Source organism: Emydura macquarii, unplaced genomic scaffold (assembly GCF_026122565.2).
Source record: "Emydura macquarii macquarii isolate MOO-44397 ecotype Brisbane River unplaced genomic scaffold, CSIRO-AGI_Emac_v2 contig_967, whole genome shotgun sequence".
NCBI lineage: Eukaryota > Metazoa > Chordata > Testudines > Chelidae > Emydura > Emydura macquarii.
Genome location: NW_027131104.1, coordinates 1,523,744 through 1,541,870, shown reverse-complemented (window position 1 = coordinate 1,541,870; position 18,127 = coordinate 1,523,744). Strand labels below are relative to the sequence as shown.

Here is an 18,127-nt window from a genome sequence, read left to right as displayed (position 1 = left end):
CACAAGCGGAGTTCCCCAGGGGCCGGTCCTGGGGCCGGTTTTGTTCAACATCTTTATTAATGATCTGGAGGATGGGGTAGATTGCACCCTCAGCAAGTTTGCGGACGACACTAAGCTGGGGGGAGTGGTAGATACCCTGCAAGGTAGGGATAGGATACAGAGTGACCTAAACAAACTGGAGGATTGGGCCAAAAGAAATCTAATGAGGTTCAACAAAGAAAAGTGCAGAGTCCTCCACTTAGGAAGAAAGAATCCCATGCACAGCTATAGACTGGGGACCGACGAGCTGGGCAGCAGCTCTGCAGAAAAGGACCTGGGGGTAACGGTGGATAAAAAGCTGGATATGAGTCAGCAGTGTGCCCTGGTTGTCAAGAAGGCTAATGGCATATTGGGCTGCATTAGGAGGGGCATTGCTAGCAGGTCACGGGAAGTGATTATTCCCCTCTATTCGGCATTGGTGAGGCCGCATTTAGAATATTGTGTCCAGTTTTGGGCCCCCCAATACAAAAAGGATGTGGACAAGTTGGAGAGAGTCCAGCGGAGGGCAACAAAAATGATTAGGGGGCTGGAGCACAGGACTTATGAGGAGAGGCTGAGGGAACTGGGCTTGTTTAGTCTGCAAAAGAGAAGAGTGAGGGGGATTTGATAGCGGCCTTTAACTACCTGAAAGGGGGTTCTAGGGAGGATGGGGCTTAGGCTGTTCTCGGTGGTGGCAGATGACAGAACAAGGAGCAACGGTCTCAAGTTGCAGGGAGGGAGGTCTAGGTTGGACATTAGGAAAAAGTTTTTTACTAGGAGGGTGGTGAAGCACTAGAATGGGTTACCTAGGGAGGTGGTGGAATCTCCATCCTTAGAGGTTTTTAAGCTGCGGCTTGACAAAGCCCTGGTTGGGATGATATAGCAGAGGTTAGTCCTGCTTTGAGCAGGGGGTTGGACTAGATGACCTCCTGAGGTCCCTTCCAACTCTAATATTCTATGATTCTATGATTCTATGATTTAAGGAAAGATTTTTCAAGGTGCAATGGGCAGTTAGGGACCAACTCCCATTGAAAATCAATGGGAGTTGGGGACCTAACTGGCATTTGTGCCTTTGAAAATCTCTCTCTGCTAATTTCAGTGGGACTATTTGAGGTGCCTTCATGCTTTGTTGGATAGGGGACAGACTGCTCAACAGCTTGCAGGATTGAGCCCTTAAAAAGAACAGGGTGAAGGAAATGCAACTCGGAGACATCCAAAACAGGAATGACGTCAACCGTGCAAAATTGTCATTAAAATTTACCAACACAGGGAGAATATTTTCATGGCTGTCCTTTGCCAACTCTTATGGAAAAAGTCTTATAAAACCTAATAGGCACTAACTCAATAGGGTCCCACAGGAATACAATCAGACAAGGCGGCAGCATGTGTGGGATCTATGACAGGGTGAATTGCCGTAAATGCCAACCGCATTGAAAGCAAGTAGCCTAGATGGGAAAAGAACAGAAAAATCTCAATCATTTTGGGAAGGGAATAGCAAAGAGAGGGATGGGGAAATGAACTGTGAACAGCTGAAGAAAGGTCAGCTGGTCAAGCTATGTAGAGTAAGGCAGCAGATTCTGAGGAGCGGACAAGAGTGCGGCTAGTCGATTTGCTGTATTCTGATGACCAGAAGAAAAATGATGGTCCAGGTTGACGAGGAACATCCATCCCACTGGCAGAGGGTCTAGCGGGTGGGGGAAATCCTGGAGCCAACTCCCTGACGAGAGACTGGAGAGAAGCTAACCAAGGCAGCAACCATGTTCATTGGGATCATGGTCTCATCTACAGGTAGATCAAGAGAGGAGACAGCTGAAGAGAGACCAGCTGTGTTTGGAAATGCAGCAGCTTGCAGCCTGGGGGCAAGAGAAAGCAGACCAGAAGCCTGAAGTAGATGCCCATTGCTGGGCCATGGAGGGGAATACAGGTGCAGTTGCCATGATTTGAGACATAGGGTTCTATAGAAATTGATCAAAAACCTTTAGATGCTAATTGAAAAGGAGATAGTTTGTGTCAAAATATTTTTGTAACTGCTCCATAGAATTCTACAGCAGGGATAAAATATATATTCTACAGGATGTTTCAAAAGTTATGTGTAGGAAGGAGATCATCTTCTAATAGACTCTGGGAAGATAAAATTAATGCTATTTTACTTGTGTGGCCAAAAAATGACTTGCCTTAAGGTAGCAGAATTTTGCTCTGCTGAATTAAACAGACCTCAAATGAACCAAACTGATTTCCTATTGCTCCCAACAAATTCAGTGAAAATCTACTTATGCTAAGCAACATTTCAGCACCCAAAGGGCATTTTTAAACCTCTAGTATGATCTTGTTTACCCTGTTCCATGATATAACAGGATCCCTTCACAATTAATGGGAGGTACATTTGGAACTAAAAGAAAACAAATGCTTCGAAGGGTGAAAAATGAGCTTGTAAAAAAGGATGGCTCAATACTAAAAGCACAAGCCTGGGGCTTGGGAGACTGGGTTCAAGTCCCTGATCTGCCACAGATTTTTCTGTATGACCATCAGCAAGTCATTTAGTCTCTCTGTGCCTCAATTCCTCATCTGTACAATGGGGACCATACTTCCTTATCACACTGAGGTGTTCAGATTCTATGGGAAGGGGAGCCATGTAAAAACCTAAGATAAACTGGAACTCTCCGCTACCAGAAAAACAGAAGTGAATGCCATTAGTCGGATTTACTCATGACCAAATCACATGTATAGCTCTTCAAACGAAAATAAGCGTAACCAGATCTTATGGCTCAGGGCCAAAGCTGATGTACACTGGGCAATTGTTAATTTAGGACTGGATCTGCAAACTTATCCTTGCACCTATCCTAACTCCCACACTGTCCCACTGAAATCCGGCCCAAGCTATTTAAAGGCAGAGACATTGTTTTTTACATCTGTAGAGTGCTGTGCACATTTATACTGCTGTGTCAATGTTATTTATTTTATTGAGATACCTAAAAAGTTCTCTTCCCCAGCTCCAGGCACCTGTAACGAGGTACATGATTATGCAGGTGACTGAGTGCATTATGGATATTTCATCTTCCTTTGGAGCATCTGGTATTGAACATTGCCAGAGGCAATGGACTTGCTGGGTCAATGGTCTGTCCAATATGGCAAATCCTATGTTTTACCATATCTAATTTTCAGTGGTGAAGAGGTTTAGGCAAGGCAAAGAACAGATAAGATGGAGTTAATATAGTGTGAAACCATGCAGCATGTCTGCAACACACTTGCTTTGCACCATGTAGCAGACACAGTGCAACATTTGCCTGAGAAGACAGTGCAAATTAGAACAGATGTAAATCATAAATATAGCAAGCAATAGGCCTGGATACCAGAAGACTCTAACTACCGAGAATTCCTATTCCCATTTCAATAAAGAGTTACAGCGTACACATCAGAACCATGCAGATACTGACAATAACATAAAGCTAATGCATTGCAATGAATACCCAGACCCTGCTCTGCCATAACTTTATCACCTTTCCTGTATGGTAAGGAAGCTACTGTGTACCATACGAATGGCGAGAGCTATTAAAAGATGGAATAGCCTCCCACGGGATGTAGCTGAAGCCTTATCATATGAGTCATTTAAAAATAGTCTGGACAAAGCACTGGAGAAAATTCTGTTGGGACCAATCCTGCATTGGCAGGGGGATGGACTTGATGAGTTAATGGGTACTGTCCATCTCTGGTTCCTATGCTTAATGGACAAAGAAAGAAACCGGGAACTATTTTGGAAAATATTAGCAATTTTTTTAAAATGAGGCTTTTGTGATCTTTACAAACCAGGGTCCTGATCCAGCAAACCTTTCAGCCTGTGCTCTATTCCCATCTATAGCCCTACTGGGCTGAGAGTAAGAGGGGCAGAGCTCTACTCCTGTCTCCGCCACAGACCACATGTTTAACTTGAGCAAGTCACTCTGACCTTCCAGCTTTGTCCATATAGGTGGGGAATTCCTAACGGAACTGGCTAACTTCCTTTGGAGCATTAGAAAATTCCAGCCTTTGACTGAAAGCTATGTGGGGCACAGGCTCTCCCTCTCACCATGTGTTTGTATGGTGCTTAGCACAATGGGGCCTTGATTGCAAAATAACAGGTAAGAGTCATGTTTTAAAATGTGCTAATTACAAAAAAGAGCACCATTTTTTCCACACAGGGTCCGTGTCCCTGGGGTAAGTCACAAAGGGTCCCTGTTCCCAATTCAATTCTGGGTGCTCAGCATCTCTCAGGACCAGAATCTTAACCTCTCTTACCCATCCATAAAAGTGAGTGTAAGCAATGCCTCCATCTTTGGAATATCAGGAGGCTTATCTAACATTCATTCGTGCTCACTAAACACTATTCATTAAGAAACGTTTTAAATAGGCATGCGGTAATTTTTGACCTCCAAAAAATCTCAGGTGATCCGCCCTCTCCCTATTCATATATCAGGTGCAAGGATTTTAACCTCAGCACCTCGCCCAAAATTTATGTCCTTTTCACTTCCTCTTCTCAGACTCAACATTCAAAATGTCTCAGCAGTTGAACTTTTACTTTCCTCAGGATGGAACATAATTTTATTTCTTGGTTACTCTAAAGCTTACAAGGCCTCCCCCCCTTTTTTTTTTAAAGCAGGTGGGCCTCCCCTGATCAAGTCAGGGGTACACTTCAGATTTCAACTGGATCTCCTTGCTGGAGTTTAATTGATAGCGAAAGCCTGATTTCTGAAGCCAAGGTAAGGTACTGAAGGTAAGTGATCAGAACGCTGCCCTGGTAATAAATCACTGTAGTCCAGGTCACGGTTTGGAGTGTGAATGCAACGTTCAATAAAGAAACACACGCCACCTTTCAGCTTCACGCCGACCCCAGCTAATTGACCTCCTTGTGGTGCCATCATTAATCATTCTGGCACAAGGGGCAAGAGGCAGCTCCACTGCACAGACGTACAGGAGGTGGGGGGTAGAAATAAAAGGTATAGAGGAAATCATAGACAATTCTTCATTAATTAACTCATTGAATTTTCTGCTTTGTTGCATGCAGCTCCTTTGCCAAAGGAATATCAAGACCAACGTACATGGTCCGGCTGGTCTGCATTTGTTTAGCACTCGGATGCTTAGCACTGCAAATAAAAGCAGATGTGAAGAAAGACACTGCAGAAAGACGCAGAAGATTACAATAAAGCTACACAGCCATTCGTGTTCATTGAGCCATCAGACCATCCATTCATAAAACTGCACATCAGCTACTTGCAGATTCTGCAATGCCCTTCACCTCATGTTGTCATTTATTTGGGAACAAGGTGAGTGCAAAATATTACTAAATCTGAATGGGGGCATTTTACACACTCTCTTTGCGCTAGTGTGGATGACAACACAAAGTGTAGCGAAATGGAGAATCTGGGCCTTTTGTTTGCCATTTCATTTTACTTGGTAAAGGGCCGGTCTCAATCCAAACTCAACCCAAGTGTTTTGTAGCTACAATTAACATCAACTCTGTGTTTGTCTATTTACCCAATATGCAGGTCCTTATGGAGGCACCTATGCGGTGTCTGCATGCAGAATCACACCAGTTTAACTGAAGTTTCAAATTTCAAACAACTGGTGCAAAAGGCTGTAGATAAAATTTTCAAAAGCTCCTAAATCTTTTAGGACCCTAAATCACCTGGCCAAAAGAGGCTTAGGGTATGTCTATGTAGCAAAAAAAGTCCTGGAGTCAGCAAGTTTCAGTCAACTGACATGGGCTCCCAGGCCTAGTGCTACAGGGCTGAAAATACCAGTGTAGAGGTTTGGGCTTGGGCTGGAGCAGGGGCTCTGAAAACTGTGAAGGGGGAAGGTCTCAGTGTCTGGGCTCCAGCCTGGGTCCAAACATCTACACTGCTATTTTTAGCCCTGCAGCACAAGCCCAAGACAGATGACTAAGAATTTGTCCATTGAATAGCTACTGCCTCTCAGCAGGTTGGACAATCTACACTGATGGGAGAACTCCTCTCGTTTGTGTAGGTAGTGTCTACACTAAAGCGCTGCAGAGGTGCAGCTGTGACTCTGTAGCATTTCAGTGGTAGACAAGCCCTTAGGGCTCCTAAGTCTCTGGCACTTGAATATTTTACCCTGTGTCTTATTTTGGGATAAGTCCGGATTATTCCGATTTAGTTTAAGTCCATTAGAAAACAGATCTAAGATAAACCAAAACAAGCCACTCAAGTTGAAATAAGAAAGTGCTCTTTGAAGTTTGCAATGGTTCACTAAGAACTAAAACTTACGTCGACCTAGATACATGGCTCAGGGCTGTGAAAAATGTCATGCTACAGGCGACGTAGTCAGGTTGTCCTAATCCTCACTGTAGATGCAGGTAGGTCGACAGATTCTTCTGATGACCTAGCTATTGCCTCTCAAGATGGTAAATGTATTACAGTGATGGAAAAACCCCTTCTATCACTGTAGCAAGTGTCTACAGGGCAGCGGTGCAGCTGCAGAGCTCATTGTGAAGACATAACCTAAACCAGTGCAAAATTGCATGGAGACGACAGCCCCTAGGATGAGATTTTCAAAAGCTGCCTAAAAGATTTTAACATTCAATTCCCCTTATAATGAATAGGAACAAAGAGTTTAAATCTCTCAGGCAGCTTTGCAAATCTCACCCAAAAGGAACGTTAACAGTGCTCACCGAGAACCAAAAACACAATAAAAGGATCTCAACTTTCAGAGGCAAAAGTCTGCAGACCCTTCCTCACGTGAATGGTCTCAGTGGGTTCAACTGAGCTAAGCAAGGATGCTGCATGAGTTGGGGTATGCAGGATCAGGCCCAATGCAGTCATACCACAATGCCCAATGAACAATATTTATTTGTATTATCATAGTACCTAGGAGCCCAGGCCCAGACCAGGACCCCACTGTGCTAGGAACTGTACAAACACAGGATAAAAAGACACTCCCTGCTTCAAAGAGCTGACACTAGATTGGACTGATCTTTCCTTTCAAGTCCTGCATTGAACTTTGCTATTTTGCTTAGAGCTCTTGCTATGGTTATATGCAACTCTGCCATGGTAATACGGTGGTAATTTTGAGATGGCTGAACTTGTAGCAATCAGGACCTGGTTTTCAGAGATCCTTTGCATCCCTAGCTCCATTTACTCCAGAGCTCAGCACTTCTGAAAAGTCAGGACCCCAAACTTCTAATTTTGAGGGCATGCTCCAATCTTTACTGAAATATTTTCCTTTCCTTCCCCTTTTTTCTCCATTTCTATCAGGCGAATGCTTGAATACTTCCCTGCCAGCAATACAAAGAGAGGACAATCCCCTTGGAGCTTGATACACAGAACCTATTAATAAGCAAATGAAAAGAGCTGGCACATATTCCGCATTGTTTAAGTCCTCAGACACTAGAGTCTGAGCATTTCCCTTCAGGGTCCCATCCATGCAGAGTCAGCATTGGATATTACTTATGCTATTGTCTTGAGTGAACTACCGCAAACTCTCATACACCAATGACTTGCAGGATGAAGACACGGATTTAAAAACCAGGCTGACATTTGGTAGGTGTGACAATCAGGTCCAGGCACCCTTAGGGGAGAACAGAAGGTTTGAACCACCAAAATAAACAGCTAAAATCAACTGATTGTTTACAATGTTTTTATAGTACAAAAATATATCGATCAAGTATGGTCTTTTATGAAAGCTTGTAATGTTGTGAACTTGATCATTATGAGCTATGTATGCAGATCATGGTTGCTAATTTATGTATATCGAAAACCATGCTCATAAACTTCAGCCCCACTGCACAGCAGAGCAGTGAGTTGTAGGCAGGGAGGTACACTTCCCAAGATAGTTGTTTACATGAAACCAAATACCCATCCATTGTCCAGCCCAGGAAAGGACACTGGTGATGATGGCTACTGAGAGGATCAAGTCTTTATCTCTAACTGGAAACCTATCACTTAAGTTTGTACTGTTGAGGGCTGTCTCAACTCCATTCTATTGTCTTTTGCAATGGGGATCAGATTCAACCCATGGTGGCCTGAACCTGGTTTTAACTAAGAACTCCCTGATAGATCTTCTGGGGAATTTTTCATTCCCCATTTTCTTTAGAGACTACAGATAGGGCCCAATTTATTGTTACCTGAAATTCACAGAGTCATTTCCATCAGTGCAATGACAGTGCAGAACAGGTGCAGAAAACTACCATTCTGACATAGTAACATTCTACATCCACTTTACACGGGTGTAAAGACTACACAAGGGGCCTGATCCAATATCCATTGATGACAACAGAAAGACTCCCATTGACTCCACAGTCATTCGGTCAGGCCCAATGGACAGAGCACTGGCGAATTAAATTTCCCCATATCTTATAGGTGTTCTACAGCCCTGCACGGTGAGTTCCTGGCTTAAAAGGGGGGGGGGGGAAGACACCCTCTTCCTTCAAGCCAAATGGGATATTAAGTCTCTAGAGCAATATATTACAGAATTAAAATAAAACAGCCCTTGTTCCTCCTGGGTTAAAGCTTTGGTGCAAAGCTGTACTGACTGTCCCAGGTTCATCTAGTAACAAAACAGTTTGTTTGACAGGTTTTGTAATCCTCAGAATTCATACCAGCAAAGACAGAAAAGCTGTGAAAGCATGCACTGCATTTCCCTCACTAATGCACCAGAATTTCTTCTGCACATAAAGTAATCCTCTTCTGCTCCAGCCTCTCAGCTAGTGTGAAAAGCAAAAAACAAAATGGACATTTTCCCTAGGAGACAGACCCAATGATTTTTGCTAGATCCTCTCTCAAAGTTTCTATCCTGGCTCTTCCTGTAGCAGGCCTATTGAGTGTTGAAATCACAGTTTACATGACAATACTATAGGGCATACCGTGCATTATATACTTAAATCATTTACTTGTCATTCATATTGACACTCTCTCAAATTCAATCCCATCTCATAAGTGTTTCAGTGACATGCTGAATATATATCAGACTCCCTGATAGACACTGGTCATTTTAATGTGGCGAACAACTGTCACACCTTTCAGTTTCCTGACACTTCGCTCCATTTGCTATTTCAACTGTATAAATTGAGGTGACCAAAGGATAACAATAATCTTACATTTTATACAACACTTTTCATCCCAAAGGATCCCTAAGTGCTATACAAATTTTTACATACTGTTTTTCCCACTACTTCACTGGACAAAACATGGTACTAGCCAGCCCTACACCTCAGCTGAGAACAGGATGCAAAGAATACTGTATCCATTTGAAGCTACAAGATGAAATATTAGGTAAGCATAATGTAACTAACTAAACTGGGATGTGTCTAGGCCAAAACACCTCTTACTAAAAATGCTTTGCGGTTCTTTTTTAACAAATCCCAAGTGGTCAGGACAGCTTATAACTCACAGTCTGACTTGATAATGCCCCCTAGCTTCATACAAAGACAAGGCCCTTGGGCCATTACTAGAGCTGGGCAGATATTGAAGTGAGTGTAAGTGTAATTTATCAATTTGTTCCAAAACCTCCTCTATTGACACCTCAGTCTGGAACAATTCCTCGAGTCTGTAACTTAAAAAGAACACCAACCTGGGTTTGTGCCACGTTTGCATACATACATGAGTGAATATTTGTGACACAAGTGTATACACATTCATCCAAAGAACATTAACAATCCCCCCTGCTCTATTGAACTCATCGGAATTAAGTACAATAGCTCAGATTGTGAATACTCTGAATGCTCCATTCAAAGAGTCATCAAAAAATGATGGCAAAAACTGAATAAATTTAAGGAAATGCCCATTTGCTCACAGATATTCGAGAAGGGGAAGGAGAAGCTAAGTTAGTCAGTATTCGCTCCTCTTTTGTCTTCTGAGAGTACTTGGATACTCCCTATGGGTATCTCAGCTGGCTAGCCTGAGGTTCCACAGTCACACTGCTATTTTTAGTGCACTAGCCACAAGCAGAACTAGCGAGTCGGTCTATACCTGCACCGATCAGCACACTCCCAGCTGCTGTGTAGACATTGTGACACACATGGCAAATTCCTGTGCTCTCTTTGGGAGAAGTTACTGTTTTAAGTTTATGTATCCTTGTGGACCATGGGATTGTATGCAATTCCACAGGGGAGAAGGTGACCATAGCCCTACGGGAACTAATGAGTGTGTGTGGAGAGAGAGGAGGTGATGAGGCAAATTCACTCAGGTTGTATGACCACCTGGAGAGTCTCTCTATACTGGTTCAAACTGGATTCTCTAGAGACCAACAGACGAAAAAAGGACTTGGGAATAAATAGCCTGCATTTAAACTGACTTGGAGCCAGAGGTGCTGGACCAATTTTTATAGTGGGGATGCTGAGAGTCATTGACCCACTCTGTAAACCCTGTCTATAATGGAAACCACTTCAAGCCACACCCCTAGTTTCAGCACCTATGCTCAGGACCTTCTTTCTGACTGAGCAAGTGGCTGGAACCTTCTATCCAAGGTGCGGGGGTGGGACAGGTCGGCAATCCTTAGGGAAGGGTTGGAAGGACTGACACCTGCCAAAGGCAGAGGTTGGAATTGCAAGACCCCTAGAAAGCTTTTTAGCATGTGTGTAGTTCTTTTAATGTTTTCTCCACTGCTTTCAACTTAAGAATAAATGTGCTTGTTGAGAAAGAGCTGTGTGGTAGCGCATAACTGCTGGTAACTATGCTCTGCACAGCCTTTGAAGAGCAAGTAAAGCACAGATGGTGGCTTGATTAGGCAGTCTGGTTTGCCAGGAGTAACACAGTGTAGACAAGGAACTGTGCAGCCTGGAAAAATCCCAGTCAGAAGGGGGGGGGGGGAGAGAGAGAGAGACACACACACACACCCCTCTACCCAAAAAAGTGACGGTTGGGAGCCAAAAACCTAAAAGTGGGTGCCCTGGTTGGACCACAGAGGGGGAATACAAGAGCAATTGCTCTGAACGGTGACAGACATATCCTAAGAAGTCCCATTATCTCTAAATACCACTACCTCCTAATCTACCCTAGGTAAAACTGGTTGAAATTTTTCAAAGTTGGGGCTGAGAGGGATTTTTAAACAAATTTTTGCATAAATTTCCCTTCTATTTTTCAACTAGCTATAGCTTTTTCTGATGGCATTTCAGTATTTCCTGTCCCGGCTGCAGCCATCCCCAGGGATCACACAGGTGTGTGAAAAGTGCATGTAAGTAAACCCTCAGAATAAATACTATCAAACGGGGGTTCACAAGTATAGTTAGCATCATGTTTTGGGTCCATTCTTAGTTTAGCTGATCTAGTTTATTTATCGCTATTGGAGAAATATGGAGGTTTTGTCCAAATCATATCTTTTTTCTTTCCCTATAGTCTTCTAGAGTTCAGGCTGTTTTATCTTTTATTTTAGTGGTTAACTAAATACTGCCAACCTAAAATTCCCTCTGTAGTTTCAGCTGAAACCATAAAATATCTTTCTAGCCTCACCTGGAATCCTACAATAAAAAAGAATCACCTACCCACATGTGGCTAGGGCACTAGCCGGAGAAATAAAAATAAAAATAGCACCATACCCTTCATTAAAACTGCTCACTTTTTGTTGTTGAAAGAAGTTTCCCATCGGAAAATGCCGTTTCATTGAAATCCAGGCGTTTACAGAATTTTTTTACAAACTGATTTCAAATAGAAATGGAGTGGTTCATCTGGACTTTCTTGTTTTGTTTCATTCCAACTATCAGTTTGTTTTTAATTTTAATGTATTATGTATTTTATATGTTGTGACTGTTGAAATGAAAGGTTTCAATAAGGGCATTGTGATGTTTCTGAATCAAAATATTTCAGGATTTCCTTTCTGCAAAATATTTCAGGATTTTGATACCTATTAGAAATTATTTTTTTTTAAATGTCGGCGTTCTTATGGGATGGAAATTCCCTTTTCTGGCCTGTTCTACCCCCTATCCAACAGAAGTGAACTTCCCAACAAGATGTAAGACGCCTGCTTCCCTTCTTCAACACTGATCCTAACCACCATCCAACCCTACCTTCACCACAGCCCAGCCTGACTGCTTTATTTAGATTTGTATACAAAAATAAAGAGAGGCACCTGTCCAGCACGCTTGCCATAAATTCTGAAAAACAAATAGTCAGCAGAACATGAAACTCTCCCCTCGCACAGATCAGCCCTACCCTGATGCAACTTTTGCATGTAGATGTTCTCTATAGTGCATTTTGAAGGTCAACAACCTTGGCCCATTACCTGTGACGTGGGTAGTGGCGGAGTTTGGTTCACAGCTGAACGTGTTTCACTGAGAACATTCTATTGCCAGGCCCCCATCTTTTAAATCAATCGGGATCCACCTCAAGGAAATATCTCCGAAGGTCAGAGATGGGACACTAGATGAAGAGGGGATGAGTAATTACAGAGAAAACTTTCCCAGGTGTCTGGCAGTGGGTCTTGCCCACATGCTGAGGATCTGATTGCCATATTTGGGGCCAGGAAGGAATTTTCCCCCAGTCAGATTGGCAGAGATCCTAGGGTTTTTTTGCCTTCTTCTGCAGCATGAGGCAATAGTCACTTGCTAGTCTGAACTGGAGTAAATGGTGGATTCTCTGTAACTACGTCTTTAAATCAATATCACAGCCAGAGGCTATAGAGGCCTACTGCAGGAGTGGGTGAGAGAGGTTCTGTGGCCTGCAATGTGCAGGAGAGGAGACTAGAGGATCATGATGGTCTCTTCTGGCCTTAAAGTCCATTAGTACGTCAGCTAACTGCAACTGTGCGATGAGACAGGCTATCATGTTTGGAATGGCTTTGCCCTGTTATGTTGTTGCTGCTGTGTCTCACCAAAGGTGATGGGGGTGTGACACATGGATCTTCTAATAAAATGCTCTGTACTGTATATTTATATATACACACTTGCCAAGACTATGAGAAGTTGTGACACTTTAGGATACGATTTTCTTCCCATGCTGCATGTTTTTGTAGAAAGCAAGCTGAGAACCAGTCCCGAATTAGGATGACAATTTCAAATCATATTGCAACAGATTTTACTCAGTTATCTTACAAACACACACACTTATCATACACACGATTTGTAAATTGCCTTGGGCTATTGCTAGCTGAAAGGCATGATATGCAAATGTCACTATTAACATAGTGGAATCAACTTTTCTTTAAAGCACTCCAGGCTTCCTCTATATGATTTCAGTGTGCCAGCTTCGTAAACACTGGAATATGTAGATAGATTTTTTTTTTAAAGAGTCACTCATTTCAACATCTATGGTCAGTCAAAACAGGAAGAGTAATGGATGGCGACATGGCCCTTAAGAGGACCAAAGTTATTAGCCTAATGCATTGAGAGGAGTGATGAATTAAGACATTAAGAATCAAAACAATCACATTAATGCTTGACAGCATAAGCAGGAAACAAAAGATGAGCGATGTAATGTAAACCATATGGCTTAATAAGTAATACCTCATTTAAGCATCTTTATTAAACAGCTCCTGTACGTTTGGGTCTTAATAAATATGTAAAACATTGTTGGTAGGATGTTCTATTCTGTTATTTCTCCCCACCAAACAAAACTGTCAAAAAGATCTGAATGTTACTTTTCCTTTCACAAAGTCCAAATTCTGTGTCAACCCAATTAAGCCTACGCAGTTATAATAAATGAGGCTTGTCAGTTACTCTCACTTGAGACACACACTGTAGCTAATATTACTCAATATGCAGATGTTTTCTGTCTTTTCCTTGGAAAAAAATACATTCAAATGAATTAATGATAAATTGGTATTAATATGGAGAGGATATGCTACAGAGTGACACAGGGCGGCTTAAATGTCAAGCGGCTGAGATGCGTGTGAACAATGAAGTCCTCTAATAGTCTGATGTATTTTGGTGATATATATAAGTTGGTTTGTTTCTGGACCACACAAGCCTTCTTTTTTACACTGCCTCAAAATGTTTCCCGGATAACGTAAATTGTCATAGGTACATTGGCTTCAATGGAGCTCTATCAATTTATAGCAGCTCAGAATTTGGCCCGTCAGGAGTGTTAAAGAGACAATGTCAAGTGGAGAATCAATTTTCAGAGGGTTGAGAGCTCCCTGAAGTTAATCAGAGAAATGCAGGCCATCAGCTCAATTCTCAGCTGGTGTAAGTGGTGTCGTTCCAGTAACGTCAATGGAACAGTGTCTATGTACATCACAGCCCCATGATGCTTTCAGAAATTATCCTCTCTAGGGTCACCAGTGTCACCTTTGGTTATTAACAGTGAATTATTTTTAAAAAATGAAATCAAATGGTTACACTGAGAGTTTTACTTTCTTTTAAATAAACTTGTTTCCTTCAATTCTTAAAATAATTTCCATATGGATTAATTTTGGAATGATTTCTGACTTTTATACTTCCCTTCCTGTAGGATTTCCTTCTTTTTATGTAATGCCTTTACAAACTGAAACTAAATGCCAGCAACTTTGGAGCCAGATGACAAACATTCCAACGTTCAGGGAGCATTTGCATCCAGCATGAAACACATCTCTGGCAAATGGATTTGTCGTCACTGGAGCAGGCACTGTGTCCCTGCTCCTGGGTGAGTGCCCTAACCACCAGGCTATACAGTCTCTCCTTTTTCTAGCCCCACTGACTATTCACGTATTTTATACATAGATGAACTTCTCCCACAGGAAAGACAGAGACACACATTCAAGAATAGCCAGGTGGATAGGGCAATCAGATAAGAGGGGAGAGACCTGGATTCACATCTTTGCTCCAGAACAGGGATTCTTTTCCACATCGCAGGTGAGTGCCCTAAAACATTGGGCTATTGTAGATGAGGACGGCACCCATCAGTTTTATGAATCTAGCCCTTTATTTCCTTTGCTTGCATTTATATTATTTAAAAAAAAAAAAAAAAAAAGCATAAGTGCCTGAAATTGAAATGTTTAATTTTGAGTCAAACAAAACATTTCATTGATCCAAAATGAATTTTTTTGATTCATAAAAAATGTAGAAAAGTTTTGGAGTTGTGTCAATCTGAACCGATTTTTATTCATTTAATGACACTGCCAGAGAACCCAAAAGCCAGTTATTTGCACAGCTCTGACGATAAGCCTGGGATGCAGAGGCAACAGAATAGTATGGCCATGTAGCTGCTGCGGGTCAGATTCTGATTTTAGCCGCATTGAAGTAAATCCAGAATAATTCCATTAGAGCCAATGGTGTTATTCCACTTCCGAGAACAACTACGATCCGATCCAGTCCTATGCCCAGTGGAGTTTTGCCATGGATCAAGCACCTGGCTTCTGATACTTTGCCTCTCCTAGGATACGTATCTACACCCCAAACACAAGGGGTGGTTGCAGCACATGTAGTCATAGCTCATGTACTGATAGCTTGGTGCTAGCTACCTGAGTAACAACAACAGTGAGGTCACAGTAGTGTGGGCTAGTTGCTCAAGTAATTACCCTTGGGGTCGTGGACAAGCCCCCAGGGTAATTACTTGGACAACTAGCCCATTCTACTGCAACCTCACAGCTATTATTACTCAGGCTAGATGGCTCCAAGCTAGCTCAGGTATGCAATCACATCTCCATTCACAGTGTAGACATACCCTGGCAGAACTTCACAGCACTGTGGCTGGTATGGCTTACCAAAAAGGCTTTCTTGCCTCTCCATCTATATATACAAAAGTAAACGAAGAACAGAAAGAGTTAGAAAAAGGGCCAATGAGCAAAGAATCCTGATTCCAGGCTTTTAAAAGAAAATGCAGCGTAACCTTGGTTATTTTACTTTAAAAAAAAAACAAGCTCATTTCCTAATCTCATGTTTGGAGAAAGTTGGCTAAAATGATCAGTTTCCTGCTTTAACTGGAGTCCCCGTCTTTTGAGATCTACAGTAAGAAATAAATAGATTCTCACCTATCTACTTTCTGAAGCAATTCAAAGCCCACCTGGGCTACTGAGGTGCCTGCTTATAATAGAAAATAGGGTAGAAACTGAAGGATTTGACATTGCCCCAAACAGACACTTAATAAATAGTGTTCTCTTGATATGATTGAAACCAGCTGGGTGAAATGAAACGGTGTAGAACTTACTTCAGTAGAATGAAATAAAGATAGAGTCAGAATAAATTTGTCTCTCCACCCTCCGCCTCTCCTAAGTGAGCAAACCTGTTTTTCATAAATTTAAAGAGCAAATATCCATGAATTCCTACCAAAAGAGTCGGCCAATTTTTAACTGTTCCAAAAAACATGAAAACCACTTGCATTTCTTCTGTGTCTCAACGTGATCAGCAATTCCAAATCTTTGACTGGCTTCGAAGGGGAAAAAATGTATAAGACCAAGAGTTTCAGTAGGGACTAGTGACTGTGGGATATCCAATTTGAGACTCCTTACAAGGATCTAGTTTTCAAAAGAGTGCTGAGCACCTGTCCTCCAAAAAACAGACCCTTTCAAGATGTCTGCAAATGGGCACCCAAAATCACTAGTCACTTCCGAAAAACATGATCCTAAACTGAGGCACCTGAAATCATTATTCACTTGCAAAATCTTGGTTAAAAATCATACATTGATATAGGACTTCTTATCCCTAGAGGATCACAGATTGATTTAAGGAACCAGCTATGCCTACCAGTGACGTGCAGCCACCACAGGGGTGAAACACGGCAGCTGTTAAACAGCACACAGCCATGCTATGCAGCTGCCCAAACCATTTCAAGTATAGTATCCAAGGAAAAGTGCCAGGGGGAAGTGGGCAAGGAGAATGTCATTAACCAGATCAAATTTTACCCAGTGCAACCAGTCTAATACCTGCCTCTAGCAAAAGCTGCTGGAGGATCTTTAATGATGATAAATGGTCATGCAGTCTTTTTTAGGTTCAGGTGGCAACTTTAACAGCACAGCAACAATCTCCATCATCAAGACCAATTCCTGATCAAGGTCCTGTTCCTGTAAATACAAATACCTGAGTAACTTTGCTCATTGCAGCCAACAGGATCAGTCGCGTGAGTACAGTTACCTGCATGCTTAAGTCTTTGCAGGGTTGGCCCCCAACTTAGAGTTCTCTGTTAGGTCTCCCATCCAATCACTGACTGGGTCTAACCCGCTTTAATACCTGAGCACCCTGTAGACGATGATAAAGTGGGTGGTATAAGAACCTACACAGAATAGTTATATCTGAGGAAATCAGGTCAATCAAAGTGCATACGAAACAAGAACAAACTGAACCAAAACATTTTTTAAAAACTCAGCACTTGAGGGACCAGCCGTCATTACGTTTCTTAATCAGAAGGTAAATATGTATAAACAGAGACAGCAAACAAGAGAAGAAGCCAAAGAACACTCCTAAAACCTATTGTACAATAACAGAAATCCAGCACGCTATGGCCTGAAGGGTTTTCTTTATATTAGGTTTATGTCCAAGAGTGAAAGGGAGAAAGGAGCCTTCCAGAGACGAATGGGAGGTTAAAAAGAAAATAATATTCTTAGAAGCTTCAACACTCTGGAAGCTCATTTGTCACAAGACACATGATAACAGACTTGAAGAAATGCAGGCACTGGCTGTAAAAATCATTCATATTAGGGCTCTTGTTCAGCCGTCATTATGAGGCTGTGGTTCAGAGGTAAGGGAAGAATATTAATACATGCAGATGCCGTGGGCCACATAATGATTTTAGTTCACTGGGAATAACTCCATTGGTGTCAATGGTGTTACTCCTGATTTACAGAGAGCTGAATGCGGCCCTGTATTTTTCTGGATAAACGTTTGATTGAGCTGTAAATTAATTAACAGTTAGGATTAAGGACTGCCCTCCTGTCCATGAAGAGATTGTTCTGTTGTCGAGATTTTCAGATTACAGTCTTATTTTTTTGTTCATTTGACTTCATTGGAGCTGCCCCCATTAACACCAGCTGAAGATCTGACCCATCAAGTTTCAAAGCAACTTGCCACTCTTCAAGCTGCTGCTATTTCCAAATGTCTGTTTGTTCTGGCCACTGTCAAAGACAAGATAATGGACTAGATGGTGCATGGAGGTGATCCAATGTGGCAATTCCTTCATTCACATTAGAGCTGGTTGGAAACAGAAGTTAGTCGGAAAATGCCAGTTTGTTGCACCAGAGATTCTCATGAAAGAGAGTTGGGTTTGACAAACTTTCACCG

The 18,127-nt window shown here is 42.1% G+C and overlaps 2 long non-coding RNA genes across 2 annotated transcripts in view; one reads left to right on the top strand and one right to left on the bottom strand.

The window, feature by feature from the left end:
- The window catches only part of LOC137150072 (uncharacterized), a 79,182-nt gene that overhangs the window by 31,596 nt on the left and 29,459 nt on the right, over nt 1–18,127 (bottom strand). The gene's annotated exons all lie outside the window — the stretch shown is intronic.
- Nucleotides 4,652–7,579, top strand: LOC137150069 (uncharacterized). Its single transcript, XR_010918895.1, has 3 exons — nt 4,652–4,751; nt 5,057–5,315; nt 7,263–7,579. It is a non-coding gene; the product is annotated as an uncharacterized lncRNA (long non-coding RNA).